Genomic DNA, 26066 nt, shown 5'->3' with positions numbered 1-26066 from the left:
AAATATTCCAGGTGTGATATCAGAGATCTGTACAGTGACACATGGCACATCAAGAGCAGTTAATAAGTATCTGTTGAATTGAAAACCCCTCCTCTTGTGCTCTAGTTCCTACCTATTCTTGCTGCTGTTTCAAGGACTTGGCTCCTGTATTTCTCTCCTCTGCCTGTTCACTGAGATTTCCCTTTCTATACTAACAGTCCTGTTATTATATAAACATATTCTCATTATTCCTACCTAAAAAGTGAAATGAGAAAAAAAACCTCTGTTGACCTCACATCCTCCTCCAGCTATTGTCATCTCCCCCTTTAAAATCATTTCTGCTTCGTCACTGAACATCCTTTCATGAATTTATTCCAAGGAACCTTTATACAGTCCTCCCTACTTCCCTGACACTGCTGCTGCAAGAAGCATTAGCGATCACTTTGTCACCAGTCCAAGAGACATCTCTCTTTTTATCTTACTTGATCTCCAATAGCAGTCAGCAAAATAAGCTCCAATTTCGTGGAGTTTGTTTTCTCTTCGGATCCTGGCACAGACGCTCCTGGTTTTCTTCCAAGCTGGTGTGTCACTCCCTCAGTCTTCTGGCTGGCTTCTTCCCTTCTGCTCTACCCCTGTTTTTACCTCCTGCTTTTCTCTCTCTTTGCATCCCCTCCCTTGATGATCTAACCCATACTGTGGTTTTAAATACTTCCTACATGCCAATGACTCTCAGACTATATCTCCAGTTCTTATCTCTCCCCAACAATCCAAGTATGAATATCCTACTGTCTATTTGACATTTACAGATGAATGATATAGAAAACTCAAACTTAACAGGGTGAGTATAATTGTCTTAATTTCCCACTCTACTGCTCCTGTTACATAAATTCTCTACCTTTCAGTTTATGGCACCACCACATACCTATTTTCTTAAGCAAAAACTCAAAAATTATCTTTGATTCCTCTCTTTTCCTCAATTCCTAGATCAAGTCCATGAGTTTAAAACTATATATTCTACCTCCATACGAGTTCTCAAATTTTTAATTTTTTTAAAACTTTCACCACTACACCCCGGTCAAAATGGTTGTCACTTCTCCCCCAGATTAAGGCAGTAGTCAACCAAGTGGTTTTCCTATTTCCTCTTTTTTACCCACTTGGAGTTTTCTGCAACAGAGCCAGGCTGTCTTTTAAAAATGCAAATCAGATTATGTCCACGTCCTACTTAAGACCCATTAGAATGGCTTCCCATCACACTTAGAATTCAGTTGAAACTCCTGGCTCATAAAGCCTTTGATGATAGGTCCCTGATTACTTCTTCAGCTTCCTCGCATATCCATGCTGCGGTGTGTTGGCAGATGTTTAAGAACAGGCTCTCTGAATGGGGGCGGGGGCTGGGAACTGGAGGAACCCTTGACTTACAGTGTTTGCCAGTTTCTCTGGTGTAACTGCTCTACTGCGACCAATTACAATCTACCAAGTCATATCAGTTGGCTCACAAAATTCCTGAAAATGCAACGATTGTCTCTCACTAGCGGCTACCTGCCAGTCTCAGACCTGGTGTAACCTTCATGAGAGCTACAACATAGCCACTCTGCTCTTCATTTCCTCAGATAGATTATTCAAGTATGTGCTTTAGGCCTTGGACATCGTTTTCTCTCTGCCTGAAATGCTCTTTTACTTGATCATGATATAGAGCAAGAATAATTTGAGTTATTTAGGTCTCAGCTGAGCTCAAAGAACTCCTCACTGAGTTTTCCTTGACCATCCCCTACAGTGACAATTTAGTCATTCTCTAGTTCATAAGCTGATGCTAATTCTCTCCGTAAGGCTTGAGGATATCTGATATCTACCTGATATGTGTATTTATTTATATTGCATTTGCCTCACCCAAATAGAATCTCTACATTTGCAGGGTCCTTGTCCGTCATGTTCCCTGCTCAGCGTCAAGACCCCTGCCTACCACATACACACTAGATGCTCAATTTGAAAATAAAACAAAAAAAAAATAAGTGACTACAATAACATTTCTGGAACAGTTGCTCTCTGCTAGTTTATATAGTCTTTGTAATAACCAGATAGTCAAATTTCTCAAACATGCTTTTCTTCTATTCTGCCATTTTGCAGTCACTCATCCCCTAGTCTATAATGCTGTGCCTGTCCCTTTGCTTTTTATCTATCAGAATCTTTTCACCCAGCAAGGCTTAAATCATGGCCCTTCTTTTAGGAAGTCTTGTGTGGTCATTTCAGGCTGTGGAGTCCCTTACTTCTGATGGCCAGCAGTGCATTTTAACTGTATACATCCCTGGTAATTGCTCACGTACTGCCAAGTGACACCCTATGTTGCTCTCTTGTCCTGTGGCTTACATTTTTATTTAATGTTTCCAGCGCCCATATAGTCTTCCACCTATTTGATTCTGAGTTCCTGTAGTTCGAATACAGGCTGATGCTTCCTTCAGTGTTCACTAAGATTCCTGGTGCCAGTCCATAAACAGTGTATGTTGAGTAAATGTCTATTTATTAGATTTGTTTTATGATTTTTGAGTGTCCACGAGCTGGCTCTTCTTGTGTTTTCCTCTATAGATAGACGCTCCATCCTTCTGTGCTTTGTGCCCTAGGAGACTGATGTGTATGGACTTCATCAGAGAGCCCTTATTCCTTCTGGCTTTGGTTGAGTTGAGCCAATGAGAAGCATAGGTCAGAGATCTGGGAGAAGAAAGGAGAGTGAGGTGAGAGTTTGTTACCTCCTCACCCTTCATGGTCATCACGGGCTTTCTTCAGCATTTGTTGTAATGCCTCAGCTCTCATCGGAGACTTTTCTCTGCATGGAGCTCTCTTTCTGAGTTCCAGTGGCCACTTCCTCCCCTCAGTCCACCAGTCCTAAGGGTGATGACTTGATCCGTGGTACTTCACTGTTCCTTGTGATTCTTGCACACACTGCCCTGCACAATGTTCCTTCCACTTCAGGCACTTTCTTTTCTCAGATGCCCCTACTCCCTCCTGACAAGGAGCCTTTGACATGCAGTCCTCATTCTTTCTTCTTCTCTCATTCTAAATTAATTCCTGCTTATCTTTTGGGTCCTAGATTCTGTGTCATTTTTCTACAGGAAGTGTTCATGACTTTTCTAACCTGGTCACGTCTCCGTATTTCCAGATAGCTTCTCTTCATTGTGCTCATCATAGTTGCAGTTTTACCCTGATTGGGTAATTCCTGATATGTCTGTATCCCTCACCAGCTCACAAGCTCCACAATCGAAGTGTCCAGATGGTCTCACTCTTGTACCTTCACCGTCTCATAGTACTGGGCACTGAGTACATGTCTGCAGGACAAGCGTGTGATCCGGATCCCACTGTGGGGCTCACCTCCTGTCTAGTGATGTCCTCCACAGTTACGTTTGTAACTCTCTTGACAAGTATTTCTCTTTTAATCAGATAAATCATCTGACCAAATCATCATGATCGGAATATTATATACCTATTTCAGGTTCATTATAAAGCAGGGGTAAATGCAGATTAAGTAAAAGAAAAAAACTCCAGAAATGAGTACTATGAATACATTGGTGTGTATCACTCAAGAATATATTTCTGTGTCGTACAGGAGTCCCTTGGATACAAGCAACAGTATATGGGCTAAATTGGACTTAGATAAGAAGTGGGTTTACTGGAAGGACGTCTGGTATGGTCACATAGTCAAAGGAGAGGTTAATACTCCAATCTCGGGAGGCCAGGAGAATAATTGGAACCCAAGTCTCACACTCCATTAGCACTTCTGTTCTCCATCTCCCTGACTCACCATCCCTCTCTCTGGCTGCTAGGATCATTATCTCTTTCTGCAGTACAGCTTCTTACAGGTGGGGGAAATTCTGACTCTGGAGTGAAATGGACTCTCCTGTTTCTGGTTTGAAAAGAATTCTTATTCTGGAAAAAGTTCTTATTGGTCCTGTTGGCTGGAGTCTGATCCTGAACAAGGGAGTTGGCACCTATAAGAATAAGGTTGGTGTTGGGGGAGGAACGGTTACAAAAAGAAAAGAAGTACCTAGGAAAGTTGGTGGGAGTGTCCATTCCAGTGTGTGCGTGTGTGCGTGTGCGTGTGTGCGTGTGTGTGTGTGCGTGTGTGTGTGTGGCTGTCTCATAGCCTCTTACCTCACGTGATGATACATCATGACCATCTTTAAAGAGATGGCTCTGTAGTTGTAGCCTATCTGTCATCCTGACAGCCCAGACACAGCAGAGTTCAGCCTCGGACTGGGTGGCAGGAGAGAGCAGTGTTGCCCCTCATTTTCATTCTTCCAGCTGGGGCACCACTGCCGAGCAAAAGGCGGAGGTGAGGAAGCCACGGGGTAGAGGAGGAGGCCTAGAGGGAGTTCAAGCAAAGGATCCTGGATTTAGGCCACAAGGAGGAAAAGTCATTCAAAGAAAAGGCAAGCAGCCCAAGGGAGCTCATTTCTGAGAGAGGGAATGGGAGTTAATGAATAACGATAGAACTAAGAATCCGAGGAGATAATTGGCCTTACTAGATATAGGGTCTCTTGCCAGAACCGTACATCCTAAAAATGCTAATTCAGAGCCCCAGAAGATTGGAGCAGCCTTAGATAAGAGCAAGCTCATCAGACCTATTTGCAGAAAAGTCCGGAAGGGCTTGGAGAACCGGGATATAAATCAGCATCTCCAGCGCGAGAAGGAAGATGTATGTCACTCACTTTGCTCTGGCTGGGCTGCTTCCTAAAATCTCCTGGTCTCAGCTCCTCCCCTCCACTGCTCCCGCACACTGGTGGAGGTGACAAGATCAGGTCTCTGATCCCTCCCCGTGGTGGCTACTATACATGAGTCCGTCCATCCTGATGCAGCTGTGCTCTGAGAGCTGTTCATCCCAGAGTCTCCCAGGAGTTCTGAGGGTAAGTTTTCAGCTACCTGTCCCCATCCCTAGTCCCAGGGGCCTGCAGCTGTGACTCTGGATGTAGCCAATGCCAGCCGCCCTCCTGAGCAATATTAGCGTTATTTAAATACCATTTCCCATTTTATATCCTCATGGCAGCTAACATGATCTCAAATTCATGAAGCATCTGCTCTCTCCTCATCCATCCACTCTGGAAATAATTTTTAAAAGATATTTTTTTGTAATGACTTTACATTTAAAGCTTTTTTTTTCTTAAAGTGGAAGTTTAGGAGACTTTGAAAAGTCATGCTCAGAAAAAAAAAAAAAAAGTAATTTATACTCCATGTAGTTAATAACCTCTTGTGTGCTTTAATAATTTAAACCAATTATCAATGGGAAGGTCTATAGTGTATACTTCAATGATTGCTTTTCGTATATTTCCTCCTTTCTTTCATGCCGTATGCCACTTGTCCTCAATGTGTCTCCAGTGCCTATTATCTCTGCTACCCACATAAAAGAACTGCTTTAGCTAGGAGAACATGACCTTGACACGGAGAGAAGCAGTCCTTTAAAGGATAGCTCAATTAAAACCTAAGGCCTCCATTCCTGTTTGAATTTCATTATTATTCATAAGACTGTGCAGCACTGAGCCACGTGTTTGCAGTGTCCTGAAGGCTGGTTTCAGAAAAGGTGCATTAAAGTCATCAGTGGGATGCCTGCCTGGAGCCTGGTGATGCTTAGTCACCAACAAACTCATTAGCCTGACCTGGCTGGTGGAGACTTTACTCTTCCAAATGAATATACTATGTGTCCATTAGACTGTGAACACCTTGAGGGGGGCTGTGCAATGGACTAGTTAGGAGCACAGGTTATTAGGTTCATATGGATCTAAGTTCAGATTGAACATCTGGAATTATAAAGTTGGTGATTCTGAGCAATTTATTTAAATTCTCTGAGCTCAGTTTACCCATGTGAAAAATGGGAATAATGATATGTTCTTTGCAAAGATGAGGTGGTGCGTGTAAAATGTTTAGCGCAGTTCCTGGCCCATAATCAGCACTGACGTTAATAATAGTAATAATACTGATAATAGCAATAATAAGCAATGTCTTACTCTTTTTTAAAAATATATATACCCAGTGTCCTTAATGACCATTCATTGCTGAGATAAGATTTTTATTATCAATGACCACTTAACACAAGGTGAGGTTGTGAAGGCATTCCACACTCAGTACTCTGTTGCCCAGAAAAAGGAGAGAAATGTGAACTAGGGCAGGTAGGGAAGACTTCCTTGCAAAGATGGGATATGAAACATGTCACAAAGGTGGGCTATGGACATGGAACTTTTTAGAACATAAAGGACTAATGATTGTGTCAAGTCGACAGAAAGTGTTTCATGGATGAAACACATTTAATTCTAAGGATAAGACATCTGGACTAATCAGAAGGAGGCCAGAGAGGGTATTGCCAGAAGACTCTGTCCATAAATTATCTGAAGGCTTCAGAGAGGAGGGCCAATGCTGAATTATGTGCCAAGTTCAGAGCAGCAACTTAACTATTTTAAAGGCAAACCCTGTTCTCTGTTTCCCCCATACAACAGGACCTTCTGCCCCACCGAGAGTTTTATGGGAAGTGGAGCATGCATAGGATGAATATGTCGACCAAGCACATATTACAGGATGGAATAAGGACTAGTGTCATGAGGGTGATGTGTCAGTGAGGGAGAGGGCTGAGAAGAGTATAGCAGACTGCCACTTTGGATAGGTCATGCTAAGAGGAGTGTCATGCATCCCAGGTACAGCTAGAAAATCGTTTTAGCTATGCAATACTCTACTGATTCTAGGGTAAGGTTTCTCAACTTTGACACTATTGACATTTGGGCCTGGATAATTCTTGGTAGCGGGGGCCTGTCTTGTGCCCTGTAGAATGTTTAGCAGCATCCCTGGCCTCTACCCAGTAGATATGAGTAGCAACCTGTCGATTGTAACAACCAAAATGTCTCTGAACATTGTCAAATATCCCTTGCGGGGTGGGGGGTGGTGATCAAAGCACCCCAGGTGAGATTATCACTCTATACAGCAATAACAATCTGGGGAGATATGAATTCCTAGACACCCTTACACCTGCTGCCCAGAACTTCTGATCTGGATCTTTGTAATGGTGAGGCTCAGTTCTGGCATTTCTGAGTCTAGTTGACTTCAGTCTGTTGAGAGGTGGGCAGCTTCCTCATGTGAAGTCATATACATTGGCCTAACAGAGTCAAGGAAAAGCTGATTACATACTAAAGAACTTCTCAGATGAAGAAAATCTTTTCCCCAAGTATAACTACCCCCCGCCAAAGTTTATTGCATCCTTTGGGCAAAAGGCAAGCAAAAGTGCCCGTCTGTACCCCCAGAACAGTAGACCATATTGCCAGCGTCAAGCCTGTTTGCAGCAGCGTGGTGCTGTTTTGTGACATCACAGTCTTGACCTGCATTTCTGAATCTTGTGACCTTCTGCTCCATCCTGCCTATGGAGAGCTCAGCTAAGCACAGAGGCAGTCAGGTGTGGAGTAGGAGAAACACATTGCAAACAGTGTTGGCTTTAGGTAGTATTGGGGGAGGTTAAATAGAAAGTTCTTATCATTGTTCTAATGATTACCACTTAGTGGGGCCATTTGAAACCAAGCTTAATGGAAGCACTTGCTTCCATTACCCAGGTTCACAATATACACATGCCCCCCTAAGTGCTCTTTCCAAAGGCAAAGTAGAACTAAGTTCTAAAATCATAATCATCTGCTAAACACAAATTGTAGCACCTCTCCTCTTCATATCAAACTCTTCTACAATTGTTATTCTTGGCCAGCTGCACTTGGAGGTTGTTCCGTTTGCTTCTCCTCAAGAGTGCCAGGGCCAACTCCACGGACTCTGATCAAGTGTGACTGTGTCTCAAGCCATCCAGCTTGCAGGATGCCCATTAGTCTGGACCAGACTAGAAGACCAGGCTCAAAAATAGACTAACCAGCCTTCATTTTATAGGGCTGAGATTATACTTTGTGAATTGTTCCTTTTCTCCTAATTCATGTTTTTAGTTCCCTCCTTCAGTAAAGTTTATTTTTCCCAGTGTTTTCAACATTCCAGTCTGTACTTGGCTTTCCTCTTAAATTCAGCATCTTAGCCAATGACTAGACTTTCTGTTCAAGATTAAATGTCAGACCCAACAGAGACTACAGGTAAAATAAAAGTTCTGCAGCTAGTTCTGTACTCTGCTCCAGCCTTGTCATTTCCTGGTATTCTAAGTTCTTTGTATTCATTTCCTGCCCTTTGAATTCCCCATCTAGGTGGGATTTTTGAGACAAGAGCTGAAACCCTAAAAGACACATTTTCATGTGGTACTTAGACCTCCAGAGGGCAGAGTTTAGAATGACAAATGAAATATTACAATGAGTTCCAGTGTTCAAACCACGTATAAACTTTGAAGAACTGGATATGTTGCTTTTGAACCTTGAACTCCCAAAGTTTGAAGGATCGTTGACACTATAGGACTAAATTTTTAGCTTTAAATAATGATTTAAGAATTTTTTTACCATGGGCAGAGATAGACCATTGATCCATATAGAAATTAATTGCTTTAATACCATGAGTTTTAATGTAAAATTTTCCATTGCCATTGCTGTTGTTTTAGCATAAATAAGCTGAAAACTGTAAGTCCTTTCTTCTGACTGATAGCTTGACAGGACCTATTTCTGTCTTTTACTATTGAATACGGATGGCTGCAAGACCTGGGTTACTGCTGTCAACACTGAAAAACGTGGGTAGTCATAAAAATTGTGAAGTTGACCAAGAACAAAAACCCATTATAAGTGATGGGAAATATCTGAAAGGGGATGTAAGTACTCCTCACATTACTGTGCGATTAGATCTCTTCTCCTACCTGAGCAAAGCAGCTTCACTTGCTTACTAGTCAGTGTTTTCTTGCAGCTCGACAGTGATTTATGGACAGATTAAGGACATACAAGCACCATGATGGCGTGGAGTGGGGCGCAGGAATAAACACATTACCAGCCTTGCAGAAGGAGCTTGTTACTGACCACCACGTTGCCAGTCATCCGGTCTAGGGGAGAGGATAACTAGGGGGTAGCGTTAAGCCATTTGGCTCAAGAGTTCAAAGGACGAAAAATCACAGCTGCTTCCCTTATAAACCGTAAGGGCAAGATCACTGCAAAACGCAACTTATGAGAGTTAAGGGAGAACTAAATTGAACACAGAAAATTGGAGCTGCCTTAATGTGCTGAGCCAGCATATGCTGCAGAAAAAATAAACTGTGCAGGCAAAGCCCAGGCCATGCAGAGAGGCTCCTACCCTTTGCCAGGCCAGGGTCTTGAAGAAAGACCTGCACATCTGTCGGCCTGTCTGCTGCAGGTCTGAGCCCATGGAGGTTTCTGGGTCTGGATTATTAGAATGTGGTTCTCTCTGAGTGTGAGCATCTCCCTGGACGGGGGGAGGAAAGACAGGCAGGAGATTGTCATGTGGGCAGCAAAGGGGGCTGCCGGCTCAGAAACGTAACGGGCTTATCTGATGCTCCAGGTGCCTATGAGCTTTCTGCTTCTGCCAGTGTTTTTTCCTTTTGTTATCATTAATACACAGATTATCGCTTGCCGACTCCCAGGAGCTTCCTGACTGCAAGGAAAATGTTTCTCTCATCATCATCTAATAACATTCTGTCCCTGTAATCCCTAAAGAAGTGTACTCCTCCCCTAATTAATCCACAAATACTTATTGAGCAGCTTTGGCACACAGTCCTCTACTGCCTCTCCCTCCCAGTCTGGCCTGTCCTTCGTGCTCTCAGAGGACTCACTTGCACTTTTGTAGGACGTTGGTGCATTGACTGCACTGTATGATCGTTCCATGCCCACATGGCTGATTCCCTCACTAGACTGAGAACTCCCAAGGGCAGGGACCATATTTTATTCATCTCCGTAAGCCTAGTGCCTAGAATAAGTCTTAGCTTAGAGTGGGTGCTTGATAAATGCTTGTGGAAGAAAGGAATCGATGAAAGAATGCACAGAGTTTCATGTCCTTGGCTCTGTGAAGGATTCAGGAAAAACGGAAGCCTCATCCTCTACTCCTTGCAGAGCTCACAGACCAGATGTAGGTCAGAAGAGAATAAGTACAGCAGACAATGAATTACTACCTAGGTTCATGTCATATGTATTATAGGTGCCGAGAGGGGTGATCAGGATAGGCTTAGAGAAACAAGGTAAGGAGCTCAGAATGGTGAGACTTGAGTTGTGTTTGGAAATAGGGAGTGATGATGCTGTGTTCCAAGGAGAAGGTGGGGATCTCCAGCCCTCCCAGCCCACCAGCCATTCATCCCGAGCACTCAGTTTTACCTGGTGTGTAAAGTGCAGAGCCTCACATTAGGCGTGGGTGCTGAAATGAAAAGCCTGTGGTTTTCTTTCTAGTAGTTTACAGTTTTTCAGATCGAGGTCAGTGAAGGAATGAAGCCAAGTGCGAGTTCTAATCAGAAAAGCTCTCTTTCTCATGTGCAAAATGAAACGAGGAAGGCCTCTGTGCCCCTGTGAATGTTCTCAGAACATGACCAGGCTCTGGCCCCTCCTCAGGCCTCCTGTCCTCTTCCCTTTCTTACTTTGCTGGGCTGGGGAGTTGCTCAGTATGCCTCCCAAGACATAACCAAGTGCGTGTGGAAACCTTGAAGGTAGCAGCAGAGAAGAATAAAAAATATAAAGTGTGGTAGGCGGTGGTAGGTGGTACATAATTCTAATGGAGACCAGCAGTAGCTTCTTCCTCCACAGCTACGTTCTCCTCCCTCATGGGGTCCTGCTCAAACTAGCACCCAGATACCCTCCTCTCTGGAATGCCCACTCAGAGCCAGGATCTCTGTGTCCCATCTACCCGTCCCAGGTCTAGGTCGACACCCTGCAGCTCGCCTGCCCTGTCTGACTAGCCCAACAAAGAAGGCTTCTCTGTTCCCTTCTCTGTTCTGCCTCATGCAGAGATTAGACCCAGCTCTGCTTCCCCCGGCCCAAGGAGTTCTTGGTAAGTTCTAGGTCACGTGAGTCACACCTAAAACCCTATTACTCATCCGGGCTTAGTGTTACCCAGAGAGAATCCCTGATTGTCTTTCTTTCAAAATGTGCTGGGTCCTTTGGGCAAGTTAGTTGCAGGAATCCTTAGAAAAGGGAACTCGAGAAGGACTTGCCAAGAACTGATTAAAAGAGAGCACATTTATTGACTGTTATTATTCACGGGGACCTCCACATGACTCCTGAGGATGTCTTGCGAGGCCAGGCAGGATGTGGAGGACAGTTCTTTTCTGCTCCTCTGCCTGTGTACCGCTCTCCCATTTGCGGCGGGAGGGTGGCTCGTGGACTGGCAGCCAGAACAACCACACTTCTTTCAGACGCGGCTCTTGGAGTTGTGGGGAAGAACCTTCCAATGCAGCCTTGCTTTCTGCTCAGAAGAGATACGTTTCTCTTCTCATAGCTCAACCTAAGCTCTTTCTCAGGGCTGACCTGTACGTATTCCAGGCGTGCCCTTGGACAGGCACTTGTAGAAATGAGGGCTGGCTTAAGGAAAGTCAGAGCAAGTTTAGAAAACCAGGCTGTACACCTAAAACAAGACATACGACTTCTGCTTCATGTTCCTTTTTATGTGGTTTCCATGGGGATTGTCATCTGTGGATTGATATCATCTTCAGTAGATAACGGCTTCCTTTTAGCTGGAGGTTCGAGTGAGAGTTGGGAGTAAGAGGAGGCAGAGGAGTGACCTTGGGAATGAAGTGGACCAACCGCCCTGACAGTCTTTTGACCCCAGTAATGCCTGTGAATGTTTGTAAACACAAAAAACAGCCCAGAAAAGGAAGATGTGGTAGAGATGGGCTTCCTTCCTCATCCCCTGCTACCTCTCTCTGAGACACCCAGGGAGCTGGGTACAGCGGCCTCTTTGGTCTCCAGAAGAAGGAGGTAAGCTGGCAATTCATAGTAAAGAGCTCCTGTCTAGAAGTCAGAAACCCGGAGTCGCTATCACCTAACTTGTGTGAAGTTGAGTGAGCCCCACCCTTATCCGAGTCTTATATGTAAAATTAGAGACTTGAAGAAAGTGGCCTTTGAGGGCTCTTGTGGCTACGATGATCTGTGGATCTGTGGCTTCACATTGAGTAGTTGATGAGAAAATGCTGGTGAGACATATTTTAGGTTAAAGTATGGATTCTCAAATGCTGGCAGACTAGATGGTATGGAGGGAAAGAGCTCTGGGTAGTAGCAACCCTAGTTACTTATTAGGATAGCTGGTTGGATACCAGGCCCTTGGTACCCATGTTCACCAAAAGAGTCCAATCCCTGGAAATTTAGGCAATGCATACTAATGGGCTTTTATTATTCATTTATTCTGGGTTTTTTTAACATCTTTATTGGAGTATAACTGTTTTACAATGGTGTGTTAGTTTCTGCTTTACAACAAAGTGAATCAACTATACATATACATACATCCCCATATCTCCTCCCTCTTGTGTCTCCCTCCCACCCCTCTAGGTGGTCACAAAGCACCGAGCTGATCTCCCTGTGCTGTGTGGCTGCTTCCCACTAGCTATCTGTTTTACGTTTTGTAGTGTATATATGTTCATGCCACTCTCTCATTTCATCTCAGCTTACCCTTCCCCCTCCCCATATCCTCAAGTCCATACTCTAGTAGGTCTGTGTTTTATTCCCATCCTACCCCTAGTCTCTTCGTGACATTTTTTTCTTAGATTCCATATATACGTGTTAGCATACGGTATTTGTTTTTCTCCTTCTGACTTCTCTCTGTGTGACAGACTCCAGGTCTATCCACCTCATTACAAATAACTTAGTTTCATTTCTTTTTATGACTAAGTAATATTCCATTGTATATATGTGCCACATCTTCTTTATCCATTCATCTGTCGATGGACACTTAGGTTGCTTCCATGACCTGGCTATCGTAGATAGAGCAGCAGTGAACATTTTGGTACATGACTCTTTTTGAATTATGGTTTTCTCAGGGTATATGCCCAGTAGTGGGATTGCTGGGTCATATGGTAGTTCTATTTTTAGTTTTTTTAAGGAGCCTCCATACTGTTCTCCATAGTGGCTGTATCAATTTACATTCCCACCAGCAGTGCAAGAGGGTTCCCTTTTCTCCACACCCTCTCCAGCATTTATTGTTTCTAGATTTTTTGATGATGGCCATTCTGACCGGTGTGAGATGATATCTCATTGTACATTTATTCTGTTTTTAATCGACCCATCTAAATGTTCTTTGAATGACTACTACAACTGGCTTTGTGTTGAGGACATAAGAAAAACAAAAGTAAAAACAAGAAGCTGTCCTCAATTTGCTCAATACCCAATGAACAGAACAGGATCCATAACTCATTAGGGTTCCCTAGTCCATAGAGGCAGCCAGAGGAGGCTCCCTGGCAGAAGACTCTCAGAGCTGCATTCTGAGGACTTATTGAGCTTTGGTAAGATTGGGAGTGTTGGAGGGGAAATAAGTAAAGGCAGGAAGGTGTTGACGACAAAGGGGTCTGCTTACTGGATTGCCCGGTGAGGAGGGTGCCTGAGCAGAGATGGGAGACTAAAAGTGAAATCTTCTCCCTCCTGGACTCCCTGGCCTCACGCAAGGGACAAGAGGGACAGTGAGACTTGAGCCACAGAGGATAAAGAAACTTGAATCCGGCATCCATCCCTGTTCCTGCCATGTTTTGTGGCTTTGTGCATCTTGCCTGGGGTACATTTTGCAGCTTGTGGATGCTTATTATCCATAATAATCATAATAATTAATAAAACCTTTTAAAGGGGGCTTTAATCATGCTGGTGCTTTGCTTCCAAACACATAATAAAAAGGAATTACTTATAAAAGTGACAAATTTATTCCTAATTATACCATTATTTTGTTATGCAATACAAGTAAAGCAATCTTTGAATCTGGAAAAATGTCTCACGCAGAATTAATTAGAACAGTAAGTACACTGTTCGGAATTAGGCAATTATTTTATTGGTATTTCACAACTAGAACTTTGTAAGAGCACCTCAAATATTTTCACTAATGCCAGTAAATAGTTATTTGAAACACTTACTAGTATGAGTTCTAAAGATAAATTTTGGACTGTTTTTGGACCTTATGAAAACGTTTTTAGTCTGAGAGAAAATTTATGACACGTGAGTCACTGTGGTCCCAGGGAAGTTTTGAGGAAGCAGATGGCAATGTTAAGGGAATTCACTTCTTGTTCAACATGACACCGCAGGGGAGGGGCTGCAGAGACATAGCAGTGGGTCCCAGCCAAAAGGGGACCTGGGTGTCATCGCCATGCAAGTGAGGGAATCCAGAGAGGGAGAGCTCCCAGGTCACATGGTAGGTTATGGGCTAAGATCATAACTCTCGTCCTTGGACTCTCATTTCTGTGTTCTTACTTTCTTTAAAAAATACAGACTTGTTTTTCAGGTTATAGAAGTAATACCTCCTCATATCCAATGCTCTTTCCCACTGCCTTCTGACCCATGCCCACACTGACTTCTTTATTTCATTTTTGCAGTAGATTAAATAGCCCATGGGTACGGTCATATGTTCTTACTTTGCCTCATGAGTGTAAAACTTGCCTCTTTACCCATCTATTCCTAGGCTGTAAATAAAGGCTAAGTTCTCATTTAGTGTTCTCCTAACTAGCTCACGTTCAGGGCTGGGCACATAGCACAGGTGCTATAAAGAGTTGCTTAGCTTTACCAAGCTCACAGCCTGTGACCAGAGTGCAGGAGACTCTATGCCTCGTGAGATTCTTCTGGGCTGCCTTCTTGCATTCAGAGAGAGGTCGTGGGTGGGGAGGCAGCCATGCTGGTGAGACTCCCATTCGGAGAAGGTCAGCAGCCTCTAGTGGGAATAAATGTCCTTACGTAGTGGCCGTGGCCTCATTCGTGGGTTATGCCTTTGGATGCCACCGAGGGAGCAGAGGACCTTTTGGTTCCTTGTGTTGTTAAGAACAAAACTTTTTTACTGGAGGTGAATAGAGCTGGAAATATGCATGCCCAGAAAACACATTGGCAGGCAGGGCACTGGCGTTCAGATCAGTTGGCCCCACACTCCAAAGGAGGGAGGAAGCAAAGGCTGGGGCGTCGGGGAGTGAAGAAGCAAAAGAACTATGGGAATTGCGTGCTTCACAGGGAAGACTCGGGCAATGGGTTTGCTAACCTCAGCTTTAGTCTGAATTAGGTCACTTCCTCACCGTGCACCCTGAAGTAGGGAGATACCTGCTGTGGGCCTCAGTTGCTCAAATTATAAAATGAGGGCACTAGACTACCAAGTACCTAGGGCTTGTCTGAGGTGTGCTGTAGTTATCAGCCACACCCTATAGGTGGCTTCTCTTCTGCCAGAAACACAGGTCTTGTGAGCTTTGAGTAGCTGAAATAATAAAAATGTTCTTCGGTCTTCCATGGCAGCTTTCTCAATCATTACGGCTCTCTCGCGGCTCGGCTTTGCTACCTAATATTTAACCTAAACCTTTTCCCCGCTTTAGTTTTAGTTCATCATCGCTTGCTCAGTTCTATCAATCTACCTATGCATTTCTATGCCACCTCTCACCAGCGTGCTTAGCACCTGTCCTTTCTGAGCAATGAGGTTAATATTGAAGGTAAAATCTATTTCGTAGAGATAATGTACTACAGACCTTTCAGAAGAGCTCTCTATGATAATGAGGAATGAGTTACCATGCTGAGGTTGTTTAAATGTCATTTATTTTAACAAGTGACACTCTGAATTTACTTAAAGTTGACTACAATGAAGGAAGGGTGGAAAGTTTTAAAGTTTCATGAAACAATAATAGAACTGCAAAGCAAGGAGCCCTGAAAGGTGGATCTGAATGGCAATTCTGATTACCAGCTCCGTGGGAGGGCTGGTTGGCTAGAAAGCTTCCTGCGGCTTCTGAAAGACTTCAGAGATGTGGAGGATGAGGATGTCACAGAGAGAGCACTGGTTCGGCCTCTGAGCTTCCTGCTCTTTTCCCTTGTGCTCATGTTTGTATATATGCGCTCGTGCGTACACAGATGTCTTGGTAGGTATACGTGTGCAAGTGAGCCAGAGAGCGAACATTCTCTTTCCTGTTGATTGCACTCTTTAACACTCCTCCTGGCACTGAATCAAGGCTGTGAGTCCTGAGGCAGTTGTCACTCAGTTACTCTTGCTGTCCTTTGTCTGGAACAGTGTTTGGCTGTCTGAGAACGAAAACCATGTTTTATTCTCATCTCTACCAATAGGAGTTAACAAAGTTAGATATAATGATTTATGCTTGTTCATTGAAAAATTGAGCTTGGAGGGTAGACAGTGGGTAAAGGCTGCAGAGTCTCCTTGGGGAAAACATGGTGAAAGGCAGAGGAATTCCTTTATTTGAATGAGTGTTCTTGGGGGTCTAGGAAGGGATTCTTTTGATTGCAAGCAACAGAAACCAGTTAGAACTAATTTAAGAATTAGTTAGGTGGGTGGGATGAAGGTGGGTTGGTTGTCAGGATGCTGCTGTACCTTGGGGGGGACATAGGGCAGCTGGTTCTTTCAAGGGCATGGAAGAAGGAATTGGAAAGCCATCAAGGAACCGTTGTAGGAGAGATAATCTGATGGATTTGGCTTAAGTCAAGAATCCACCCCCAAGAGCTAACTATGTGTATTCACCTTACCCCTCTGGCTGCTGGTGTAAATAAAGAACATCTCCCCATTGGTAAATAGTAATAACAAACACAATTTTTACATGAAAAAAAGAAAAAAGTCTGTCCCTGGTCCAGTCATGCATGGCCAAGAAGAAAAGGTCAAATAAAACAAATGTGGGCTATTGGGGGCTTGTTCCTGTGTATGGAGGTGGCAGTTCTCATGGGAAGTGGCCGTTCTGAGCTAGGCAAGTATCACAGAACATTTCTAGTGCACCCGGGAACTTTAGAGCATACGTAAAGCTGAGCTCAGAGTCAACTGCCATTTTGTCTTCCTCGCAGTGGAACGTGGCATGTAGTAGTTGGCCTATCACGTCAAGTGAAATGATGCCTGAGGTGGGTGATTCATGAAGAGTTAGATCATAACAACATTTTTTAAGTTAAATAAGTTATTTTCTTTTCAGTCCAATCAATTCCCTTATTTGAACATTTAAGATAATTTTAGGTTACAGGTAAATTATATATTATACACATGCTAAATTATAACCCATCTCTACCAATTAATATTTATTGAGCAATGAATAGGCAAAATATGCTAACTTAGGGATTATTCAAGACCTGAGTGTAATTAGGTATTTCAGCCGGGAAAGAGTATCGCTGCATCTTCCCAAACATCCCTCCCTTCTCTCCCCAGTGTATGTGAAGGGAAATGCAAAGATAATATGCTAACCCTTAGCTTATCTCTGATGTTGTTTACACAAGGGAAAAAATCAATTACTTTAAATATTTTAGATTCTATTTCCCAGTAACTAACCAATTGCAATTTATGACTCTCTTCAGAGCCAAGTGGAAGAGTGAAATGTAATGTTTTATATTTTTCATTCCTCTAGAGCTTCTTGTGGGTCTCTCACATGCAGACATGAAGGAGATCATAGTGAACCTGACAGCCTGGTGCTCCAAGCTTGGGACCAGTGTGGTAGACAGACTGGTGAGTGTTCTATCTGGTATTGCTGATGGTGTAGTCCGGCTCGGAAAATCGGGTTATGGTTGTGCAGGAAGTAGAAATCACAGGATATCTATGGCTTTGCCAACAGTGAATGACACTTAAAAAAAAAAAAAGAAGTTTAGCGATTTATAAAGCATTTTGAAATCCAGAACTTAACATTTAAACGATGGAACAGATGACTATTTTATAGGAATCGCTGCAGTCATGAAGGAAGATGTGGTGGCAGCCCAGTGATTTAGCATTTATCAACCCCCCGTGATGACGTCTCTTCACAGAAGGGAGGAGTACCCAAACCTTAAGGATGCTCTGAGTCTCTGTGGACTTTACTTGGGCAGGAAGGGACGAGAGAGCATAGGGAATCCGAGAGGGGGGGAGGTTGTCTATAGCAGACGTGACAGAAGCGGTGCCTTATGCAAAAAGCACATTGACCATCAGGACAGCTTGACAGAGAAAACATTTCCTGGCCTGAATCTGATAAGTCTGGAACCCTATTGATAGTATGAGTTCATACCCAGTTCAGCTGGGACAATTCCAGTTTCTGCCTGTCTGCATTTGGATGATGAAATATTTTATCCCTTACTCGTCCCAGGCATCAGCTCGTACAAAGGTTTTAGAAACTATGACCTGCGATGGACTAATTCACTCTTCAAGTTGCATATATCAGTGGAATCCTTTCTAAGCCTGTATATTCCTTGTTCCACCCATCTTTGTATTTCTAACAGCTCTAAACATCCCTACCTACCACTACAGATGTACACTCCTAGAGCGATTTCTACTTTCCAAGCTCATTCTATAAGTTCTTTCCTCTGGATCTCTCAATTACCAAGGGGTGGGTGAAGGCTGGGCTATCATTGCTCAGAGATATTAAAGCACTTACTCAAGGTGATCGTGGTTGTCAGGGGCAGAGCCCAGAGTAGAACTCAGATTCACAATTCCCAGGCCAATGCTTTGTCTGCCATAGGAAGGGCAATGTCATATACAAACTGAGGTTTCCAGGGCAGAGCCCATGTCTCACTATCTATGTATCCCCATCGCCAAGCACCCTGTGTAGTCAGTGTCCACAAGACTTATAGAACCAGGGGAGAGACCACAGAACTACATGTGTGGCAACTTGGGCTATAATTTCACTGCTAAATATCTGTGCTACGTCGCCCCTCTCTCCTTTTAAAAACATGCCTGTTTCTTTATTTCTCTCCTGTAAAGTGAGGGCAATAAGATTAGTCTTGTCTACTCAGGAGTTATAATGACAAATATATATGAAAAGAGTGGGGTAGCATTTCGAAAGAAAGAAAATGCTCAATATTTAAAGTAAACAGATATAAAAATATAATGTGTTATTTTTCCCAGAAAAAGCCTTAAATGGTCATGCAGAGTAGTTCCCTGCAGCCTTTGTTTGACCACCAATCCAGGTCTCCCCCACAAAGCCCTGAGTGCTCTTGGTCACCATTGCCGTATCTCTGCATGTGAAGTGGAAAGAGGGAAGTAAATGTGAGATGCAGTGGATATAAACCAAGCAAACTTTAATCTTTGCAAAAGAAAACTGAAGGCAAGTCCTATGCATAATGTCCATAACCCACATTTTGGAATTGAGGAAGGCATGTTTGTGCTTATTAGACGCACACTTACACACACATTTGCTTCAGTGGATGTGGCTTTCCCTTTCACTTCCTCACTGGAACTGTTGGGTGTGCTGCTGTTTTGTTCTAGAGAAGATGTATCTGAGTCCAGAGGAAATGGTAGCAGTTTCATTGGAGATAAAGTGATCCAACACAGCTCACACACACAATAAATGAAATGAGAGGTGACAGACTTGTAATGCGTCTTTAATGTAATCACTATATTCCAGCAGTGGAGGTGTGATCTCAATTTGTATGGATGCGCATGGCTTTCTCATCTGAGATCACCATTAGGGGGTTGTACGCACCTTGTTGAAATGGGAATCTGCCCTGTGGAAATTTAAGGCTCTTAATGAAACTAGAAAACGTCAAGTGTGACAGAAGGGACTGGACTGAGTCAGATCACCCATGCAGCCGAATGACCTGATTTTCAGCGGTCGACACCAAAGATTCTAAACTCTGCCCCTGACTGAGAACAATTCGATGCACTCTCTTCTGAAAGCTGATGGTAAAGGGAGGACCAACTGCCCTGACAACACAAGACCATGTGTCTGGGGTGGGGTGTTTGGGGTCATCTTACATCTCCTGTATGTATGATTTATAAACTGGATTTGATCCTTGTTCCTATTCCTCAGCAAAGGAATGCTATTTACATTTTAAAGAAGACTTTTGTTGCTCATATTTCTTACTCCCCTAGATTACCACGGCTTCTTATCACATTCAACCTGTCTCATAGTTATTTGTGTCTGTGTTTTATTTTCCCTGGCAGACTGTGAACCCTTTGATATTAAGGTCCAGATCCTAATCATCTTTGCAATCCCTCCTTGTACCTTAGTACCAGGCCTGAAAAAGAGGCAGCTTGCATCCGTGTTTGGTGAACTGAATTGAAGCACTTCCTTTAAATCCGGCAAGCAGGGCCATCCTGCTTGTTTTTGTTATACCATCCTGCTTGTTTTTGTTGTAACAAGGCCCTGTTATAACAAAGCAGGGCCTTGTTATAACAAAAACGAGGAATAAAAAAACAAAACAAAGAAAAATGATTCCACCGAAATCGCTGTCAGATTGTGTGTGGTGAAGAAGCCCTATTCTGTTCCCGTGTAACAAAGCGTAACTCTGAGGGGAAATGGAGACCCTTTTCCTGCTTCAGCACGGGATAGGGAATGAGCTGGAATGCAGTGAGAATTCCAGAAGACACAGCCTGGTGTGGGCACACTGAGGGCTTGAGCGCTTACACAGTGGTGGCACCCATGGTGGGCGCACTCCAGTCAGAGCGGCCGTGCCTAGCACCTGCTGCAGCAGAAGTGCCACATGCCTGTGGAAGCAGCAGTGTGTCAATGACTCTGGGAAGGATGGGTGCTAATGGCCTTGCTCTGGACCCCGTTGTGCCCTCCTTGAAGATAGGAGGCAGCAGGGGCAGTGTCCCTGAATGAGGGACACTAGCGCACGGTGGGCTTGGCATCCTGTAGCAGTTTTGGCATAATTGACAGGAACTGGAAGGAGCGGCAGGGACGACACTTTAAGAGGATTTTGGTGCAGCATCTTGGTAGCCAAAATCATTCTCATGAACTAATGGGAAAACACCAGAAACATCAATTACAGAAAACTGAGAGAGCGTACATGTTATACATGTGGTGACAAGACCCAAGTCTGGGACAGTACCAGTGACACAGGGAATAGGGAGAGCTGAGGGTCTACATTGCTTCAAATAGGAAAGGACTGTAGGCCACTGGCCAGTGTAGCTCCAGCAGCATTCCGTGATTCCAAATTAAATAGAGGGAGCTGTCTGCTGCTGCTATGCAGGAAATGCTAGTAAGGAATATTGGGGCCCTTAGAGCCTGGGGGGGAAATTATCTTCAGTGATAAAGAGGATGGGAGAATGCTTTCCCTGTTTCTTCTATTTACCTTCCCCAGAACCACAGCTTTCTCTGGCCCAGGCGAGCGCCCCCCGATACCTCAGAATTTACATTTCACAATGTTAAAACAAGATCTGATATAGATAATTTAGCCCCAGAAAGCTTAAGCCAGGAACAATCAAGCAGGGCTTCAGTAACAGAGAACACCAGGCCTCTTTATTTCTTTACCCTGGGACTTTTATTTCTGAGCCAAGAAGATAACACATCTTAATAGCAAGCAACTGAGTTAACTAGATAAAAGGTTTCATAAACAGTTAGTGAAATCTTGAAATCAGACAAACCGGAGATTCACAGCCTTACCTTGCTTGACTGGATCTAAATGTACATCACTGAAGGCAACACAGAATGAGATGCTGAGATACTGAGCACTACCCCCGTGAGCCGATACGTACGGGCTTCCGACCATCCATTCATTCATTCATTCATTCCACAGATAGGTATTGAGCTCTACTACACAGCTTCCTCAGCTTAAGTCTGAGGATAAGGGATGACAAAAGAATCAATCAGCTAAAATGGATTTAATGATCTTACAAGATAACGTTTACATTAAACCAGTGAGTACATGGAGTTCTAAAAGGCCATTTTTCCATACGAGTTGATAGTAAAGAAATAGAAAACCTGAAAAGCTTAGATCCATAAGTAAATAATGGTACTAGAAATTAATATAAAAGTTTGAAAGATGACTTAAAATGAATAGTTGACATATAGTGAAAGGATCAGTATTATAAATTATGGTGATTCTGTGGTTAAAAGGAAATGATAGGCAAGCAAAAATAGAAAAACTCAACAAAAGGGAAGAAAAACTACTCGGCAGGAAGAAAGAGATCCGGGAGCCTTTTACAAAATTGATTTTGGTGAAGGAAGGGGATAGAAATGAGACTAGAGGGGCTGAGAGCCTGGGGCACACAATGGGGGGCTTCGGACTTGTGAGATACTGCTGGCCCCCTCATGGACCACCTATAAGCAACAGATTTTAAATAAAGTAGAAATTCAAGAAAATTCCAATTACTGTGGCAGCAGCTAGAAAAAGGGAATATCAAAGGAAGTATCGAGGGGAAAAATGATTGATTCTGAACAAAGGAAAATTAAAGATCAAAAGCAAGAAGATAAAGGAAATCATACTGGTTTTGGACAAAGACTACATGCATTCAGAACCTATAAATAGATAAATAGGGAGCAGTTTTCTGAAAAAGTTAATGAAATGGAGTCACAACTGAGATATGGAAAATAATGATTATGTGACAATGGGAATAAAGCCAGTCAAATGCTACCACATCAATTAACGAAACAGCAGGCCTCCAAAGCGGAGACAAAAATAATACAACTTCTGAAGACCCAACATTTACAAGACAACATAAAAGAACCGAGAGAAACATGTGCCTTTCACTACTAATCTGCCTTTACATGAAATATTACCAAAAAATACTTTTAAAAAATGAAAATTATTCAAATTGCAAAGCAAATTATTCAAAGCCGTGTATGTTTCATCAGAGCAAGTTTCCCTCGGTGCTCCTGTGGGATCTCTAGGCCATGGGCCCTCATTTTTGAGGGTGACCACTCCGTAGGTGGTGGCACCAACTCTGTAGATGTTCAGACCCTCCAGCAGAGGCAGAAGGGTCATGGCCTCTGTTTCACTGAGCTCCTGTGTTGACTCTTAGCTTCCCTCAGGGCCAGAGGGAATGCTTTCAGCCATTCCTTCTCTGGCTCCCCCCTTCCAATTTCTGATACTCATGTCCACGGAGCCCATCTCTAGGCACACCTACTGAGCACACAGTTGGATGAACAGCTGGACTGAAGGATTCAGTGTCCCTGACAACCTCTTTCTTCCCAGTTACCAAAGGAAGGCAGATGCTAATGTTCTTTCCAATGTCATTAATTAGCTGTGCTTCACTGGTTGTGAGTAGTACAATTGAAATTTTGTCCTCCAGTGTTCACTCTCCTCCTGGTTTCTCTCATTTGTTTTGACATCTGTTTATTTCCTCTGCATCTTCAGTGCCTAGCAGAGTTCTTAGCCCATTGCCAATGTCAGTAATGGTTTGCTGAGTGAATGGATCTTCATACGCTCACCTTCCTCCTTGTTGAATCCATTATACCAACGCCTGCCTCCAATCGTCCCTTCTCTGTCAATTTTTCTGGCTCTTTCTTACATACCCTGGCTCCAAACCACAGGGGTCTCCCAGGGTTTTGTCTTAATTCTTTTTCTCATCCCATTTTATGTTTTTTCCCTTTTTCACATCACTTTCCTTTTCCTTATTCTTTTCATCCTGTTTATGTTTGTTTGTCTGTTTTAGAAAAGTGAACCAGTTCATTTCAAGGCAGTGGATAGATCACCAAAAGGTAAAAAAGCAATGGATGCTTTTGTAAAGCCAGAACTCAAGATCTTATTTAATTTCTCATAGGTACATCTTCTTTGAGTATGATTTCCTAGAAACAGGGCTTCCCACAAAGCTTATTTAAAAATAGCAAAACACAAACTAAAATAACACACATATTTTAAAACATAATATGTAAAATAAATATAAATATTTATCACAAATTAAACAAAACTGTCACACAAATCTGTAATTATGACCAAATGTAATTTCTACCCATTAATAATTATTTCCAGTAAAGATAATTCTAGCTTTCTCTTCATGCTTGCTGTCATTCCTTCTTCAACCTATCCTAAATTTTAAAAATTTGAGTTATAATTTTCTGGTGGTGAGTTTAATAGCTTCTAATATATTTACTTTGTAACTTTAAAAAAAAACTTTATTAAGGTTATACATGAAAAACTGCAGTCTCTGCTTCTCTGCAAATATTTCCTACTTCTCACGTATATGAGTGTTCTATTGTCATAACAAGTTACCACAAACTTAGTGGCTTAAAACAATACATTTATTATCTCCCAGTTCTAGAGGTCAGAAGTCTGACACAGCTCTCACTGGGATATAATGAAGATGTCAGTGGGGTTGCATTCCTTTCTGGAGGCTCTAGGGGAGAATCTGGTTTCTTGTTCCTTCAGGTGTTGGCAGAATTCAGTTCTGTGCAGGTGTAGGATGGTTGCTGGCTGTAAGCCCACAGCTGCCTGGTACCCTTGCCTCCTACATCTCAGAATAAGCCACAGGACTTAGGATCCTTCTCATCCTGCTTTCTCTCTCCCTCATCTCCTGCTTTTCTTGTCCACTTTTAAGGACTCATGACCAGATTGCGCCCACCCTGATAATCTAGAATAATCTCCATTTCAAGGTCTTTAAACTTTCTCATATCTGAAGTTACTTTTGCCATTTAAGGTAGCATTCACAGATTCCAGGAATTAGGGCTTGGACATCTTTTGGGGTAGGGGCATTTTTCTGCCTGCTATATCACAGGTACCCCCAGTCAGCTCTTTTAGGTCATTATTTGTTAATTATCCTAGTTTCTCTAAATAGAAATCCTTGATTTTTTCAGTTTTTGTAATTATGTATTGGCTTCCAATTATAGAAGATGAGGATTTAGCCACTTTTTCTACTCAACCTCCTATAAAATATTTCTGTTTCTTGTCCCTTCATCTTCCTTATATGGTTAAATTAAAATAAGATCAAATACAGTTTTTATATTATTACTTCATAGCTGAATTATGTTATACTATTTTTTTTCTGGTAAAACTTTTTTTTGTTTGTTAAATTTCCCCTGTATTTATCTCTCAGTTACTCCTATACTGTCTCCCAGTTGTGTAAATTCCCTCCCTGTCCTGGTTCTGCTAATCAGATTAGGTACTGTCAGTTCCATCTCCTTGAAGAACTCTCTCCCAGAATTTTCTGACCTGTTCAATCTGAATTTGTTGATTTCTGAGCATGCTGCCCAACTGCATCATGGGAATCTCCCTGTAACTGCATCCTTAACATTACTTTCACTTCCTACTGTGTGGATTCTCTCCCTGTTTTGGGGGTTTTTTTTCCTCATTTCAGCTGAATATATTCTTCAGAAACTTCTTGATTAAGGATGTAAGGGAGGCAAAATATTTTAAACTCAGGCATTAATTTCTTATTCTCAAACTTAACTGAGCGTTTGACTGGTTTTGAATTTTAATTGGATATTATTTTCCATCAGAATTTTTGTCTAAACATTGAGTTGACAGTCTTGAGCTTCATCAATCCGCCTGTTCACAGTACCTTCATTATCTCTGTCCTCATTGGTGTTCAGTATCCTTCAGTCCAGAGACGTTCTGTTTTATTCCCTCTGGAGAAAAACCGGTCAGGCTTCTGCAGTGAGCAAGAAGTTGCATGGAATGGGAGGAGGAACTGGGAGTCTAACTGCTTCATAAAATGATTTTCTATTAACCATCCTGTTTTTAACCCTATATTCCCAACCTCCAATACAAATACACATTTCCTGTGTACTTAGTTCTTCTGATTCCAAAGCCATGGGGGTTTTGTGATGTAAATGAGGATATTTCTTAGCTTTCCCCAGATTAGGATTTAGCATTTTCCAGCCAGCTAAGGCAGTTAACACTGACTACTTTCCAGCTTTAAAATACTGTCACTGTTGTATCCACTTCCATTCTTTTTGCCATTATGTTTATGTTCTTTTACAATCACTTTCCATGATTTTCTATCTTTATTTCTTCTTGGTCATGACTGAATTCAATTTGTGTGATCAACCTTCTGTCTTTAACTGAAAGTCTTCATCAACTTTTACAGTTCAACTAACTCTATTTTGTTATTGTTGTTGATAGGAAGATCAGAGTTTCTAGATATACTAGCTCATTCAAGGTCTCCTTTTAAGTGGTCCACTTCCTACAGGACAACTTAACCTAGATATTCGGTCAGGTTTTAGCTAAAACTCAACTGGAAAACATCAAAATATTCCTTCTAGCCCAGTGCTTTTTCAGGCCTAACTTTTATAGCCATGGATACCACCATTTTCCAGGTCCCCAAACTGTTCAGTTAGGTTGCCAGCTTGTCTCTCAGTTCAATCTATTAGTAAGGCACATTGATTTTTTTCTTCATGACGTCTCTCAAATGTTCCCTCCTTGTCTCTCACCATTTTTTTCTTCCTGATCTAGGCTTTCATT

This window comes from Kogia breviceps, chromosome 11, assembly GCF_026419965.1.
Source record: "Kogia breviceps isolate mKogBre1 chromosome 11, mKogBre1 haplotype 1, whole genome shotgun sequence".
Classification (NCBI taxonomy): domain Eukaryota; kingdom Metazoa; phylum Chordata; class Mammalia; order Artiodactyla; family Physeteridae; genus Kogia; species Kogia breviceps.
Note: the sequence above shows the minus strand (reverse complement) of the source record.